Source organism: Hipposideros armiger, unplaced genomic scaffold (genome assembly GCF_001890085.2).
Source record: "Hipposideros armiger isolate ML-2016 unplaced genomic scaffold, ASM189008v1 scaffold_144, whole genome shotgun sequence".
In the NCBI taxonomy this organism is placed as follows: domain Eukaryota; kingdom Metazoa; phylum Chordata; class Mammalia; order Chiroptera; family Hipposideridae; genus Hipposideros; species Hipposideros armiger.
Window position 1 is genome coordinate 2,290,822 of NW_017731494.1, and position 17,311 is coordinate 2,308,132.

Consider the following 17,311-nt stretch of genomic DNA (forward strand, 5'->3'; position numbering starts at 1 on the left):
GAAAGAAAGAAAGGATAAGCTTTTAGCTAAGTTGATGAAGAAAAAGAGAGACAAATAACTAAAATCAGAAATGAAAGAGGGAACATTACCACTAATTTACAGAACAAAAAGGATTATTAAAGTACTATGAAATGTTGTATGCAAACAAATTGGATAACCCAGATGAAATGGACAAATTTCTAGAAACACACCACCTACCAACACCAAATCATGAAGAAATAGAAAACATAACTAGACCTATAACTAGTAAGGAGATTGAATCAGTAATAAAAAACTTTCATATAAATTAAAGCCCAGGAATAGATAGCATCACTGTGAGTCCTACCAAACACTTAAAGAAAAATTAACACCAAACTTTCTAAAACTCTTCCAAAAAATTGAAGAAGAGAGAACACTTCCAAAACTCATTCTATGAGGCTAGAATTCTCCTATTATTAAGACCAGACAAAGACATTACCAAAAAAAAGAAAATAAGAGACCAATACTCTGATGAATATTGATGCAGAAATCTTCAAGAAAATACCAGCAGACCAAGTTCAACAGCATACTAAATGTGTTGTATACCATGACTAAGTGAGATTTATTCCTGGAATGTAAGAATAGTTCTACATACTAAAATAAATCAATGTAATATACCACATAAGCTGAATAAGGACAAATAAACCATATGGTCATCTCAACTGATTCAGGATGAGCATTTGACAAAATTCAATACCCCTTCATGATTAAAAATAATAATAATAAAATAAAATAATTTTAAAAACCTCAACAAGCTGGGGATAGAAATAAAACAACTCAACATAATAAAGACCATATATGTAAAACCCACAGCTGACATCATTTCATCAAAGGTAAAAGACTGAAAAATTTCTTCCAAGATCAAGCAAATGACAAAAATGTCCCACTTTTACCACTTCTGTACAACATAGTACTGGAAGATCCAGTCAGAGCAATTAGGCAAGAAAAAAAAATAAAAGGCATCCAAATTGGAAAGGAAGATGTGAAATTACTTCTATTCACAGACAACTTAATCTTACAAGTACAAAACTAAAGGTTACACACACACACACACACACACACACACAATCTTTTAAATGAATAAATAAATTCTGCAGTTTCAGGATAAAAAAAATAAATACACAACATGAGTTTAAGTTCTATATACTAGCAATGAACAATCCAAAAAGAAAATTACAAAACAATTCCACTTACAATGCCATCAAAAAGAATAAAATACTTAGGAATTAACCAAAGAGGTTAAGTTAATCTGTTTTCCAACCCCATCACTCAGATGTAATCAAATTTAATCTTTGGTCTTTAATACTATTGTGGACTGAAGGGGCACAGGGTCCTTGGAAGGGTCACTCTTTCCAAGTCATAGAGAAGGAAGATAAAGTCTATATGAATCCGGATTATACTGTTTTTGTCAACAATATATTTCTTATAATGAATTTGAATTATTTAAAAAGTGCTTCTCCCAATTTCTAAACTTAAAGCAAAGTTTTATTTCTTCCAAACTGCTTCATTCACCTTCATTCTAGAGGTTGACACCTCTGATGACACTTATAAAAAACACGCTGAATTTCCAGTGAAGAGGAGTAGAACATGCTACCCACAAATGTGCCACTTTGGTGTGTGGATTATTTTGAGCTGAAGTCGATCAAGACCCAGCAGACTCAAGAAAAACTTTTACAATTTTTCAGTCAAGATGAAGGAGTAGGTAAATGCTGTGCTCACCTCATTTCAGGACCACATCAATTACAACTAAACTACAAAACAAGCATCATTGAGAATGGCCTGAAGTCTAGCCAAATCGAAGTCCTACAACTACAGACTTAAACAGAAGCCACCTCAAGACTGGGAGAAAGGGCAGAGACATGGAACGGGCTGGTCCCACACCTGCATGCGACTATTAAAAGTTGCGAGGGATATCTCAGCTGCAGAGATCCTTCCAGGAGGAGCGAGGCATCCCAGCCCCACACCAGGCTCCCCAGCACAGGGTTCTAATACCAGGGAGAGAGGGCCCCACATGTTCTGGCTGTGAAAACCAATGAAGATTGTGGCTGAGAGAGCTAGAGGGTGGCTGCACTCTGAGGGGTTCGCTCCTCTTAAAGGGATAGTGCTGGACTTACTCATTGACAGAATCACTGGCTCTGAGCTCCAGTGCTGGGGCAGCAGCTCAAAAAGTGTCAGGGACATACAGTGGAAAACTGAGTTGTCTGGACTCAGGTTAAGGGCTGGAGGGGCAGCTTTCTCCTAGACAGAGGTGCTGGTGGAAGCCATTGTTTCTTTGTTGAGCCCTCCCCCTTCTCTGCATGCAGATGCCGGCAGAACCATATCTGAGTGTCCATCAAACTGGCTATCACCTTTCATCTGCCCTGCCCTAATAATTCCCTAAAACCCAGCCCCACCCAACTTTGGGGCACACCCAAGCCATATGCAGTGGCGTTTCCGTACAACCTGTCTTAGCTCATGATTCGGACTTTCACAAAATCTCTCAAAGGTTTACAAAACCCAAATAAGCAGCACTTGGTTTTGGCATGTCCAGTACTTCTGACTGAGCAAGCCTAAGCCTGGCCCTAACAACAGCTGGCCTCGGTGTGCAGACTGGCTTCTCAAGGCACCTCCAAACCCACTACAGGCAGCAGCCATGTACAGGTTGCTTTGTGGCTCATACCAGGTGGCCCCAGGCAGGGCACAAGCTATCGCTAAAATTGGCCTGCAGCAGGTCCCCTTCCAGGAGGCCCCATGACTGGCACACCTAGAGGCCAGTTTTGGACCAAGCCAGAGCATCACCTGGCCACCTCCAAGGACAACACACACAAAGGGCAGCCTGGGCAGGGACCAGAGCCCCACAAAAGTAAACCCTGCTCTTTAGGGTCAGCCCTTGCACCACAGCTTATACATTGTAGTCACCACCAGTCCTCACAAAAAAAATCAGCATGAATACCTCCAATTGATGTGCAAACAGCAACCAAGTCTCAACTACAGGACGGCACACACAACCCACAGAAGGAACACACCTCGAGCACTTGACTCTGGTGACTAGGGAGACTGCACCACTGGGTCCCACAGGACAACTACTGCATCAGGCCACTCTACTAAGTCAGGGAGGCATAACAGCCTTACCTAATTCATAGAAACAAACACAGGGAGGCAGCCAAAATGGGGAGACAATGAAACATGTCCCAAATAAAAGAACACAACAAAGCTTCAGAAAAAGAACTAAACAAAATGGAGACAAGCAACCTACCAGATGCAAAGTTCAAAACACTGATTATAAGGATGCTCAATGACATTGAGGATATCTTCAACAAAGATGTAGGAAACATAAATATGGAGACAGAAAACATAAAAAAAGAACAGGTCAGACATGAAGAATACAATAACTGAAGTGAAGAATACATTGGAGGGAATCAACAGTAGATTAGATGAAGCAGAGAATCGAATCAGCAATTTAAAACATAAGATAGCAGAAAACACCCATCAGAACAGCAAAAAGAAAAAGAATTCATTAAAATGAAAATAGTTTAAGGGGCCTCAGAAAAACACCAAGTATACCAACATCAGCATCACAGAGTTACCAGAAGGAGAAGAGAGAAAGCAAGGAATTGAAAACATATTTGAAAAAATAATGGTTAAAAACTTCTCTAACCTGGCAAAAGAAATAGATCTACAGGCCCAGGAAGTACAGAGTCCCAAACAAGATGAACCTAAAAAAGCACACACCAAGACACATCATAATTAAAATTCCAAAAGTTAAAAACAAAGAGAGAATCTTAAAAGCAGCAAGAGAAGTGCAGTTAGCTACCTACAAGGGAGTTCCCATAAGACTGTTAGCTGATTTCTCAACAGAAATTTTGCAGGCCAGAAGGGCTTGGCACAAAATATTCAACATGATGAAAAGCAAGGACCTACAACCAAAGATACTCTATCTAGCAAAGCTCTCATTTAGAATCAAAGGACAGATAAAGAATTTACCAGATAGGAAAAAGCTAAAAGCGTTCATCACCACCAAACCAGTATAACAAGGAATGTTAGAGGGACTTCTTTAAGAAAAAAAGGAAAAAAAAAGTCAAAATTATGAATAATAAAATGACAATAACTACATATCTATCAGTAATTATGTGTAAAGGGATTAAATGCTTCAATCAAAAGATAGTGTGGCTGAATGAATAAGAAAACAAGACCCTTACATACTCGTATATTGCCTACAAGAGACTCACTTCAGATTGAAAGACACACACACACACACACACACACACACACACACACACACACACAGATGGAAAGGAAAGGGATGGGGCCCGCCGAATGGCTCAGTTGGTTAAGAGCTTGCTCAAGAGTGCAAGCTCTGAGCAACAGGGCCACTGGTTCAATTCCCACATGGGCCAGTGAGCTGTGCCCAAGCTGAGCTGCCACTGAGCTGCTAACAGATGGCAGGATGGCTCAGCTGGTGAGAGTACGTGCTCCTAACAAGGTTGCCTGTTCGAGATGGTGGGCTATGCCCGCCCACAACTAAAGACTGAACTCAGCACCTTGAGCTGAGCTGCCACCCGATGGCTCAGTGGATAGAGAGTGCACTGTTAACAATGAGGCTGCTGGTTTGACTCCTGCATGGGATGGTAGCTATGCCCACGCGCAACTAAAAGAACACAGCACCTTGAGCTGAGCAGAACAATTGGACTTGGAGCTGAGATTGCTGCACCCTCCACAGCTAAGATTGAAGGACAACAACTTGGCTGTTCCCCTTCCCCAATTCCCCAACACTGTCCCCCTTCCCCAATTAAAAATATAATAAATAAATAAATATGAGTAAAGGAATGGAAAAAGTTATTTCATAAATGGAAACAAAAACACAAACAAACAAAAAGCTGGAGTACCAATACATATACCAGATAAAATAGACTTTAAAACAAAGGCTATAATAAGAGACAAAGAAGGACCCAGTAATTCCACTTCAGGGTATTTATCTGAAGAAACCCAAATGCTATTTTGAGAAAACCTGTGCATCCATTTGTTCATTGCAGCATTGTTTATAATGGCCAAGATGTAGAGGCAGCCGGGAGTCCATCAATGAATAAACGGATAAAAAGTAGGTAGTACATTTATACAATGGAATATTGCTTGGCCACGGATCAGAATGGATTCTGGCCATCTGCAGAGGCATGGCTGGACCTGGAGAGTATTGTGCTGAGTGAAGTATGTCAGACAGAGAAAAATAAATGCAATGTGATTTTGCTTCTATGTGAAATCAAAAGAACAAAATAAACAAACAAAACAGAAACAAACTCATAGATACTGAGAATAATTTGATGGTTGCCAGATGGGAGGAGGGTTGTTGCTGGTGAATGAAAAGGGGGGAAGAGATTAAGTACAAATTGGTTATTAGACCATAGTTATGGGGATGTATCATACAGCATAAGGAACAGCATCAATAATATTGTAATACCCATGTACAGTGTCAGATGAACACTAGATATATCAGGGTGATAGATGGGAAGGGGTTTACAGGGCAGGGTGAGAAAGGTGAAGGGATTAAGAATACAAATTGGTAGTTTCAAAATAGTCCTGGGGATGTAAAGCAAAGCATAGGAAATATAGTCAATAATATTTGGTAATAACTATGCATAGTGCCAGGTGGGTGATGACTTCTTAAATTATATAAATATCTAACCACTATTCTGTACACCTGAAATTAATATAAAATAATATTAAATGCCAAAATAAATAAATAAAAATAAAAACAATGAGAAGAATTTACTATTTTATCCTTGCATTTCAAAAATAAGTAACAATATCATCTCTTAATCTTTTAAAAAGAAACTCATAAGAATTTTGGAAGAAAAAATTTCAAGAGAAATCTAAATTTCATGTGAAATAAATATGTGTTCATCATTCTAATAATTGTGTATTATACACCACATGTATTCAAATCTTGAAAAAATTTAATCTGCAAATGCCCAGTACATCTTTTCTCTAATATAAGACCAATTATAATCATTCTTTTAAACCTCAGAATTTTCAGCCATTTTAATTACATGTGATTTATGTTATATTATTTTTTATATTATTTAAAACATGACAACTCTGTTATTATTGAGTGATGAAAATGTTCTAAATGTGGTTGAGTGTTGTATAACTCTGTGAACATACTAAAAAGCATTTAATTGAACACTTTAGATGGGTGAATTGTATGTCTGAATTACATCTCAATAGAACTGTGTTGTTCTATTACATTGATTGTCATATGAAGACAAAAAAAAAAGTTTTACCTCTCCCTTAACTGCATAAAATAACTTAGATGGGGGCCTGGCCCAGAAAGAGAGCTATTATCAGAGATAACTTTTTATTTGAAAGACTTTCCTTCATTGCAGGGCAAACATTTGATCACCAAACATCTGGTCTTTTTATATTCCTGTGAATTACAATCCTCCCCTTAGAAGCCCCAGTGCCCTACTACATTCATTAGCTAAGGATGCCATATAAGCCTCAGTTGCCTGATTGCCTTTGGGTCTCCTATTTTTATGGGGCTCCTGTACCTATGAAATTAAATTTGGTTTTCTTCTATTAATCTGTCTTATGTCAATTTAATTATTAGACCAGCCAAAGAAACTAGGAAGGCAGAAGGAAAATTTGATCCTTGCCTTGAACCAATGATAACAAAAAAATACCTCATAATGACAACACAAGGAATTCGTATTAATTTCCATTTGAATTGTACATTATTCTTGAAAAAGTATTTTTTAAAAAAGCATAAAATACATGGACTTAAGATCTCATGACCTAGCAAAGGAGATTCATTATGAGAAAGGACTCATCCTAAATAAGTGGCTGAGTTTTACAACACTTTGAACTGCTTTGGTCCTGCAACTCAACAAAGAATCAACTGGTCAAAAAGGCCAACCCTGAAAGGAATAAATGAATACTGACACACTGAATGTTCAAAAACTCAATCCTCTTCTTTGAGAAGAAAAAAAAAGAAAGGAAGGAAGGAAGGAAGGGAGGAAGGGAGGGAGAAAGAAAAAGACCAACCCTGGACCTTGACAAGTCTGAGAGGGTATTTTTTTACTTTGAGGTTTGGAAAGTTTATTTCCACCTTTAAAGAGGTATAAAAATCAGTTTATGGTAAAATTACTGCAATCTTGGAAAGGAAACCCATAAGAGCAAAAATAAAGGTATAAATATGAAACAAAATCATTAATTAACGTAGTTAAAAGTTTTTCTCATTACCTTTACAACTATTTTAATTTTATTGTAATATCTGGAATCGGTGTGATATTTTGTGTGTGTTTTGTCTGCTCCTTAAAGTTGTTTAAAGCATTTAAGAGAATTTCATATCCTATGTTTTGATTTTAATTAAATATTTAAAAGAGTAAAATTAAGTTCACAATCATTTAAATATTTGAGGTATTTTAACTTAACTCCATAAATTTTGATGGATGCGCCTTGTTAATAGTGTAAAAATATTTAAAGAAATTGTGGTATTGTGATTGTTCAATGTTTAAGTGAATGTTAATAACAAAAGATTTTAAGTTTAATGAATTAAACATTACACAAAGTAAAAGAAGGTTTGTGTTTCCCATTGTGGAGCTAAAGGATCTATCAACACCTTTTATTCTCTGTAAAATGACACACATTGGGAGACTTATGTGCTATTCACTGGGGTTGGAAGAAGAATTTGTCAACACATTACTCTCTCCCTGCACCAATGCCATGGATACTTAATTACCAGACACTAGGAGCCTAGCAAGCCTGTGAATTCAGCTGTATTTGGCTTTTAATATAACCATATCTTTTACATTTTATATATTTATATTTTACCTATCATTGTTATATGTTTGAAGCAGGTGGAGCATTGTAGTCATGATTATCTAGTGCCATCTTGATTGAAAACCTTTTATTGTACTTTTAAAATTGAACTGGAAATATATATGTATATTTTAATATCTATATCATCTACTTAATCACAAACCCCTCTAGGCTTTATTCTTCTTTGTATATTCAGGCCCTGACACATAATAAAGTGTTCAATAAATATGTTTGAAGAAATTACTGCGAGGGTAACATTTGGTGAATACTGGAAATGCCGGAAAGGGAGGGCAGGAATTATTGCTTATATATTATTGATGGGAAAGTAAACCAGTACAACTCTTTGAAACTCAAGTTAGCAATGTCTTATAAACATGTTCATATGCTTTGACTGTACTTGGAGGAAACTGGCCTCAGGTAATAATGAAAAAAAAAGCAAAACAAAACAAAACATTGGAAACAAACTGTATGTCCACCCACAGCAAATCGGTTAAATATGTTACAGTTCACCCATTCAATGGAAAAATCAATCTTCCATTAAAAATATGTTTTGAATATGATTTAGCAATATGAAAAAATTATTTATAGCATAAGCTTAGTTTAAATACAGCATTTAGAAAAATTATGACAACATTATGAAACACATGAATTATGGACTAAATATTGAAAGAAAATAGCATCACAATTGTAACAGTATTGATTCCATCCCTTTCCATTTCTCAAATTATAGAAAATATGGTTTTATAAATTGTCTTGCTTCTGTCTTTAAATTTCCATCAGATTCATTTTTAAAATTTTTATTTCCTCTAACTATATATTTAGTTGCAGGAATCAAGCACAATATATATTTGGAAACTATAATGTAATCTCAGAACAAATTCTACCTTCAGCTTTTAGTTCGTAGCAAGCATGAATTTCAGGGGCCATATTACTGTTAATATATCATACTTTTCAAGTTTTGTACACATGGTTAATATAATTAAATGTTGCAACAGCCTTTTGAAAAAATGAGAAGGAAGAGAAAAAAAGACAGTAAGTTGAAATTACAGTGAAATACGGCTCAGAGAGACTTAAAAACATTACTAAGCATCCTATGAAACGACCGTCACCAACAAGAGTGAGGTCATCTTTGACCTTCCAGCTCAGCCCAGCCGCCAGTCTTTCAAACCATGACGACATTTGAAGTCATGCAACAGTTTCTCTCAAAAGGAAAATACTTGCAATACTTTATAATGTTAAATGTTCTTTTATGATCTTGATGATGGAGATCATTTGGCACAGCCTCAATGGCAACCCTAAAATCTTAGCAGAGGCTCAACCATCTAGGGAACTTTATATTCCCTCTAACTCCATTTGTTCTTGGGAGGGGGGCAGTGGAGAATACACTTTTTCCAGAGACCTAATTTTATCCAGGGATCCCTGTTAGTCTGAATATATATGGATAATTGAATATTATTGCACATACATACACCTAGGGAGCAGAGATTAAAACTGAAAAAATAAAAAGGTAGAGGTGAGGAATTTGCATAATTTATGAGCACTTATAACTACCAGCCCCCTCCCTACTAATGAATCTCATGGAGATGATATGGCCTGTTTGTTGAGAAATAGTGTCTTAAACGCTTCTCAGATGTCTCACGCTATACATTGGTCATAAAAATGCTCCCGATTTTGAGAACTTCCCTAAACTCATCCACAGTTGATTGAAGTGGGTTGGATTTCCTCAGACTTTCCTGAGCTGCAGCTGCTTCCCAGCCCATTAAGCAGCATCTTATTGACTTCATTAAAGCTTTGGGAATTTGTACTGACTCAGTCATTGTCTTTGTGAGGGATTTTAGCTCCTCTTTTTCAAATGCATATGATAATCTAGTTGTTTACCAATACATCAGATACATCCACACGAGTGTAGTGATTAGTTAGGCTTCAAGATAAACTTTGCATCTCAGCTCTGTAAGTGGATTCATTTGAAATCCAGGTTCCATTTCTAAGCCGATGCCCTGTGGCTTGAGAAGAAAAGATGTTAGCCCTAGGATAGTCCATCATGGTTTGTGCTCTAAATTTCCTTTTTATCTCCTGAGCTGCTGCTGAATTAATGCTCAACCACTTCAAATAAATCTGACCACCTGTAACCAGCACTGGTGTCTTGGTACTATTGATTCAGATTGTCATATGCTCCTTCTCATCACCACCTGCTTTTCTGGCTTTTATTCATATGTCCTTTGGATTAGCCCTGGAATTAAGCGTTACCACATGCTATTATAATCATCATCATCATCACCATCATCAACATCAAGCAAACACCTATTAAACACATACTAAGTGACATATTTTTCTAAGTACTATAGATTTTATTTCTTTCATTTCGTCTTCACACTATTATGAGGCCTGTATATTATCTCCAATTTACAAGTAAGGACATTTGATAGTGGATTTGCCCTCCTTCATTCTTTCTTCTTAATCTTCATTAAAATCCCCTCAAAGGAAATTCCAAATACCAGCAGGTCCTCAAATAATATTGTTTTGTTGTAACATTAATGAGGTGCCATAGGAAATTAACTCTTGTGTATATTAATTAGCCTGTGGCAAAACAGGTTTTATTATACTTTGTGTTTTGCTTAAAGTTGCAGAACCTATCAATGATGTTAAGTGAGGACTTACTGTACTTGCAGCCTTGGGCCTTTTGGTTAGTTCTTTTTTTGAAATATAACCAATCTTCTACGTGTGTATGTAGCATATTCTTGTAAAATGTATAATACTGTTGAGGACATATGTTATAAGGAAAGTCCCACTCTCAGCAGGATAAAAATCTTCAGTCAAGGTATATACAGTTATTATTGCTTCCTACAATGGATCCCCAACGGTGGCATGTCTTAATGCGTCACCTACATGAGAATCAAAGAGAGTTTCCTTCTGGCTGAGCTCAGGTCACATGCCCACCTTCTGTCTGCATCAGAGTAGAGTCAGAGAAGATGCAGGCCCTTTGGCTTCCACATGGGCAAAACTACTTCCCATTCGATCCACAAAGAGTCAGAATCCCCAACAGCACCATCATGGTTAATTTTATGTGTTAACTTGACGAGGCCACAGGTTTTCTGAGTGTGTCCGTGAGGGAGTTTCTGGAGGAGATTAACATTTAAATTGTAGACTGAGTGAAGCAGACTGGCTTCCTTAATGTTTGTGGAGCTCATCTAATCAGTTGAAGGCTGGAATAGAACTAAAAGCTCTATCCTCCTGCAAGTAATGGGAACCACTCCTGCCTGACTGCCTTGAGCTGGGGTATCTGTTACCTTCCTTCAGATCAGAACTGAAACATTAGCTCTTCCTGGGTCTCAAGCCTACCAGCTTTTGGATGGGAACTACATCACTGGTTCTCTGGTTCTCAGGACTTCTGGCTCAGACTGGAAATGCATCATTGGCTCTCCTAAGTCTCCAGTTTGCAGACTGCAGATCTTGAGACATGTCAGCCTCCATAATCATGTGAGCCAATTACACACACACAGACACATACACACACACATACACACACATACCCACACTGTATATATCCTATTGGTTCTGTTTTGTTTCTCTGGAGAACCCTGATGAGCACAGGCTAAGGGCTTGGATACTAGCCAAACTCTGTCTAATTGGATAGCCTGTCATTTCTATAACATAGTATAATGGAGTATTACATTTAATTAGAAAATACTGATTAATATATTAAAGCAGTTATTGTGGTGAAATAGTTCATATTAATAAAGATAAAATATGAAAATTAAACCACTGCTGATCAAATTACTTCTCAGGCACTAGCTACAGGAATAGCTCAATGTAGCACCATTTGTCTCTAAAGCAGGAGGAATCTCCTTCATCTCCAACACTATTTATAAAAAGGATCTACTTATCTCTTTACTGTAGTGATGAAGTCTGAAAGTGAAAATGCTAAACTCTAATTACAGGATAGTAGAATAGATACACCCTTTCTGTCTCACACCAAACCCCTAGAAATAACAGAAAATGTATTTTAAAGGATAGTCAGCCATGTTGAATACTAAAAAGAAGAAATAACTTAGAATAAATAAGATATTGTGAGAAATCCTTGAAATATAAAAGGCCAACATAGAAGGAAACTTGTATAACAAGAGAAGCAAGAGAAAGTTCCAGCAAAAAGGTAGGAACAGTGTTCAAGGTATCTTACACTAGTATTTCAGGAAATTCTTTCCTGTTATGTCACAGGACATTTTTGTTCATCAGAATCTCAAGAGAAATCAAGAAAAAGGGAAATACTGCCTAATTTTTCTGTGAGGTTAACAGTCAACATGCAGACATTACTGGCTTCAAGAAATTCACTGATATCTAGTTGAAAGCAAGACATTTGGGGTCTGAAAGTTAAGGCTAACATCTCTAGGAACTTAGGAGGAGAGAAGCAAGAAGGATCTAATCAATCAGCTTGCTGTGCAGTAGTTGTCATGTTACAAGTGGGTGTCTGCTGCTAAGTGAGTTATTCTTTTTTTTTATTAGTTTCAGGTGTACAAAACAATGCAATAGTTATTTATCCTTTTCACCATTCTCAAAGTAACAACTCCCCTCCCCCTATCCACTGCCCTCCCACCCCCGATATCATATTTATCTATTACAATTCCATTGACTTAAGTGAGTTATTATTGCAAATAAAGTAAACGCCAATGATTTTATCCTCATATTATCCTCAATTATTTTATCCTGTGAATGGGGTACAAAGCAGTAACAAATTCAAAAAGTAAAATATGTTCTTAAATGAGCAACTTCAACTAGTGATTCTGTGCAGTACTATGAATCTTGCTAGCAGATCCTATGTTATGTAACTCAACTACTGCCTAACAGTATTTTCTGGCATTTTCCAGTGTCTGAATATATGGTCTAGGCTACGGTTCTTTGTAAATGCCTTAAGACAGAAAATGCAAGGACAAGATGTGAATATTATATTGGAGAATGCTCCCTTGGGAAATCAGAAACTGATCCAAAATTTCAACCAGTAAAAGCAATATTGATTTCTACAACAACACTCAAACCAAAACTGATTAAAAAGGAAATAAGCTTATATGAAGCAATATGTAACCTAATACTCAAGTTAGAGTTTTGGGTAAGTGAGCAAACTTCAATGTGGAATAAAAGCAATTTTTGTTATGAAATAAAGATTAATAGTATCAAATAGAACAACTAATGCTTGTATACTTTAAAATTCAACATTGTTACCTTTCAGACATTAACTACATATTTTTAAATGATTTTTATTTGACTTTCGTTTTTATGTTTCTTTCTTTCAATTTTTCTATTATAAAATGTCAATATCAGGTAGCAATCATTTTACATGTCATTAAAATATGTAATTTTGATCCAATATATTGGTTCATAATAATAATAAAGAAAATCTCTGAACTTTTATAAAAGTCTAAGGGAGAAAATAATTTTTTTTAATTATTTTGATCACTAACTAGTTATTAAAATATGTAAATAAAGTATTTTTTAAAGTATTAAATAACAACTTTTCAAGAATTCCTGAGAATTCCTGGGAATTCTGATTCTTTGTTCCTTAATCTCAAAGATTAGTATTTGTTGGAAATTTGGAAACCCTATAATAATCTAAATCCAGAAGTAAAAGCCAGGAGGCAGACTGGGCACAGGGGAACAGGCCAAGAGGTCACTCTTGTGTCCCCACCCAACTCATGCAGCAGTCAGTGCCTGAGGAGATGGTGGGTTGCCACCAAGTGACAGCAGTAAGTGTGAGTGCTTAGATCTAAAGTGGGACAGGCCAAAGGGAACATGAGAAGACCCACACTCAGAAGCCTCTTAGACTAATTTTCATTTGTTTTTTTGTTGTTTTTTTTGTAAACTATTAAGATATCTAAGCTGCCAACTACCTTAATTTACCTGTTCTGATTATTCATCTTTTCACTTGATTTCAATTAGTGAGCAAGAAAACATTACTATTGTGGTCTCTTTTGTTTTCAAAGTGGAAGCACGCCATAACTAGAACAGTGTCTGGCCCATAGTAGATATGCAATAAAAATATGTTAAATTAATGAATGATACAATTCACAGAAGAATAGAGTATAATTTTGTTTGGGACTGGCCACTTTCTTGTAAGCCAAAATTATGCAAAACCAATCAAATTTCCCATAAATAAAATACTGTAATTGAAGGTTAGATTCTCGATTATAACCCTGATGTACAACCTTTGATAAAATAACTACACATGATCTCTATATTTTTAAACTTAAACCAATTAGAGAACAAAGAATCAGCTTTGGAGGAGACCCAAGATGGTGGAGCAGAAAAACACTGGGCCTGCTTCCTTCCATGAACACATTAAAATTACAACTAAATTACAGAACTACAAACCTGTAGAAACATCTGAAGTCTAGCTGAACAGAAGTTTTATAATTAAGAATATAAAGAAGTCACATCCAGACTGGTAGGCAGAGCAGAGATGCGAAATGGCCCTCAAACCTCTGTGTGGCAGCTGAGAATCAGAAGGGATATCTCGGCCATAGAGATTCCCACCAGAGAAGCAAGGGACCCCAGACCCACACCAAACTCCCCAGCCCAGAGTACTTGTGCTGTGAAGAGGGGTCCCCACATCTGGCTGTGAAAAACAATGGGAATTCTGACCATCTGGTTGGGACAGAAGGCTGCAGGAAACACAGATGCCCTCTTAAACAGCCCGCACACAGACTCTCTCACTCCCAGGCACTCACCCTAGGTTCCAGCAAAGGGATGGTGACTCAGGGGCCGTTGGAAGCATAAGGGGGACACACTGATGTGCATGGCTTCAGAATGAGGGCTGTATAACAATCAACATTTTACCTATGTAGGGAACTCCTTCTTTTGCAGCCAGCTGGTGGGCGCCATCTTTTCTGTGTTGAGCCCGCCCTCTCATGGCCAAATCTGAATCTGATTGGCCTAGTGAGCTCTGCTGGGACCCCACCCCACCCAAGTTCCCCAACGCTGGAGGCATGTTCTCCAGAGCAGCCAGCCTTGCCCACATTGAACTCTTTCTTAGAAAACTATCAGGGTCTGTGGGCCACACAAGGGCTGTGACTGGTCTCAGTGTGCTCTGAGGCTTTTGCTAAGTAACGGGGTAATTAATATAAAATAATATTGACGGTCAACTGTAATTGAAAAATTTTTAAAGGGGGGAAAAGGTGAAGGGGAATAAGAGGTTCAAATTTCCAGATATAAAACCAGTAAGTCATGGGGATGTAACGTACAGCATGGGGAACATAGTCAATAATATTGTGAGACCATGGTACATAGTCAGATGGGCTTATCATGGTGATCACTTCTTTATGTATATAAATGTTGAATAACTATGGTATACCTCTGAAACTACTATTATATTGTATGTTGGCTATATTTTTAATAAAAATCTCAAAAATAAATAAATAAATAAAGTTTGGATAAAGTGCATAAATCATATTAATGGGAAAAAAATCTCCACCCTGGTTCCTTCTACTTACTATGAATAAGAGAACGTAAGATTTCCTATTTTTTACTTACTACTTCTTCTGTATTGTTAAAGGGTAAGATCCAGGGCAGATGACACTTTTTCAGCAAAGTTCCTCAATTAGTTTTTGTTTCTAAGCAGTATGCCTGGAAATGAATCAGGGAGTGGAAAATTAAATTGTTCTGAAAAACTGTTAGAAAAAATGAAGGTGTAACTGTGTCTTAGAGAAGCAAATTAAGATATAATTGTGTGTTAAAGAATCAGTCTGGCAGAAGGCTGGGACTCACTGAGAAATTTGTTCAATTCCTAGTAGTAGGGGTTGGGGGTAGAAGAAATTTGAAGACAGAAAATGTCTAATCTTAAATTTATGATATTTTCACTTTCTTCAATGTAAAACTTCCTCTACAAATAAAGCCTACAACAACAATAAAAGAATCAGCTTTAACAGAAAATATTTTTTTCGGAGATATTGTGCAAATTATGTTAGCATACATTAATAGGAGACTCAGAGGTATTCATCAGATATAAGAAAAACAGTTCAAGGTTAATAGTCTCGTAGTTGCACTGTAAATTTACCTGCTCATCTGAATATAAAATTGGATCTATACTATACTGTATATAAAATTAAGATCCAGTTATTAAAAATCTGTATTTTTGTGTATTTTGTGTAAATACTCAGAGTACTTACCAAGATTAGAAGTGCATATCAAAGTCAAGGCCCATATTATCAATGCTAGTCATCGAGTTTTAAACTTTCCTTATTCTAAAGATAATAGAAAGTAAAATATTAACAATTTAGCTAGGCAGGCATTAACAATAACAACAAAAAAAAACTTAAAAAACTGGCTTGAAAACTGAGCTATGACACAGTTCGAATCCCCAGAATGTCAATTCAACATGATTCATCCATATCAAATGTCTACTATAACAATTTCCATCACATGGAATGCCACATGCCAGACCCTGCATGGAGTAGTACTTCACAGACTTTACCTCAACCACCCTTCAGCAAGCTTCATGGGGAAAGTGCTCTCCAGGTACTTACAGGGGTGCACATTAAAGCTATGAGACAGTGTGTCTTTCCCCAGGTCACGAGGTTAATATGTGGCAGAGCTGAGATGCCACATGGACCTTGGACTCCAGAGTCCGTGCTCTTCACCATGGAGCCATAGCACCCCCCGCTGTGCTATTTGGATAACCCAGAGCTGGCATAGTGACAAGTTTTGGCCTCTGGCTTTCACAAGCTCAAACTCTAACAGGGTAAATAGACACATCAATAAGTAGCTGTGAGATGGTGATGGAGGAAAAGGAAGGGAGGAGGGGGAGGAAAGTGCAAGGGAGGAGGAAAGAAAGAGGAGACTGGGAAGGGGAAGCTATAACGCTAAAATCAGGCCATGAAACCTGTGCCATAACCATCTGGCATAACCTAGGAGATGAGACTGGCCCAGCTCCAGTGCTGTTATCCTTGTTGCTACAGCCCCTCTGCCTACACTACCTTATGGGCAAGACAGGGGACCCTTCCTACCACCTCAAAGACTGGTGGTGTGAGGACAGCATGAGTGAATCTATACAACGTGCTCAGAGCCTGTTTTTAGGGGAGTTTCTGTCTGTTTTTAGTTAGTGAAACAATCCTCAACAAAAATCAAGCCATGTAGGCAATCTCAGCAGGAAAAGTAACCCAAAATGTCATAGGATAATATTTTCAATTGTTACTTCATAGAACCTCAGGAAAAAAAAGTTTGAGCTCCCTCTAGTGGTAGTATATTTTAAAAGTGGAACTCAAATCTCAGATTCTTTGAGCAGAATAAACACGAATATGTCTTAGGGACCAGGAGAAAAATTCCATTTTTTTCAAAGAAGAAAAAGACCAGGGAAACCCTGAAAAAATGGTTTCAAAAATGTGCAAAAAAGGCTGTTTATTTGAAGGAGCTCGTGCCTGCTGTTGGCTTCTGGGTTTGTGATCCCTATTGAATCAGGAAGTACATAGCAAAAGGCTCCAAAATCATTGAAAGAGCACAAAACATGGAATAAAGA

The 17,311-nt window shown here is 37.1% G+C and overlaps 1 long non-coding RNA gene across 1 annotated transcript in view; it reads right to left on the minus strand.

Annotated features, from left to right (window-relative positions):
• Positions 1–16,040, minus strand: part of LOC109387017 (uncharacterized) — a 75,393-nt gene extending 59,353 nt beyond the window's left edge. The window contains exon 1 of the long non-coding RNA XR_002124890.1: positions 15,966–16,040. This is a non-coding gene — a long non-coding RNA (uncharacterized LOC109387017). The remainder of the gene's footprint in view (positions 1–15,965) is intronic.
• Positions 16,041–17,311: the final 1,271 nt, after the last annotated feature.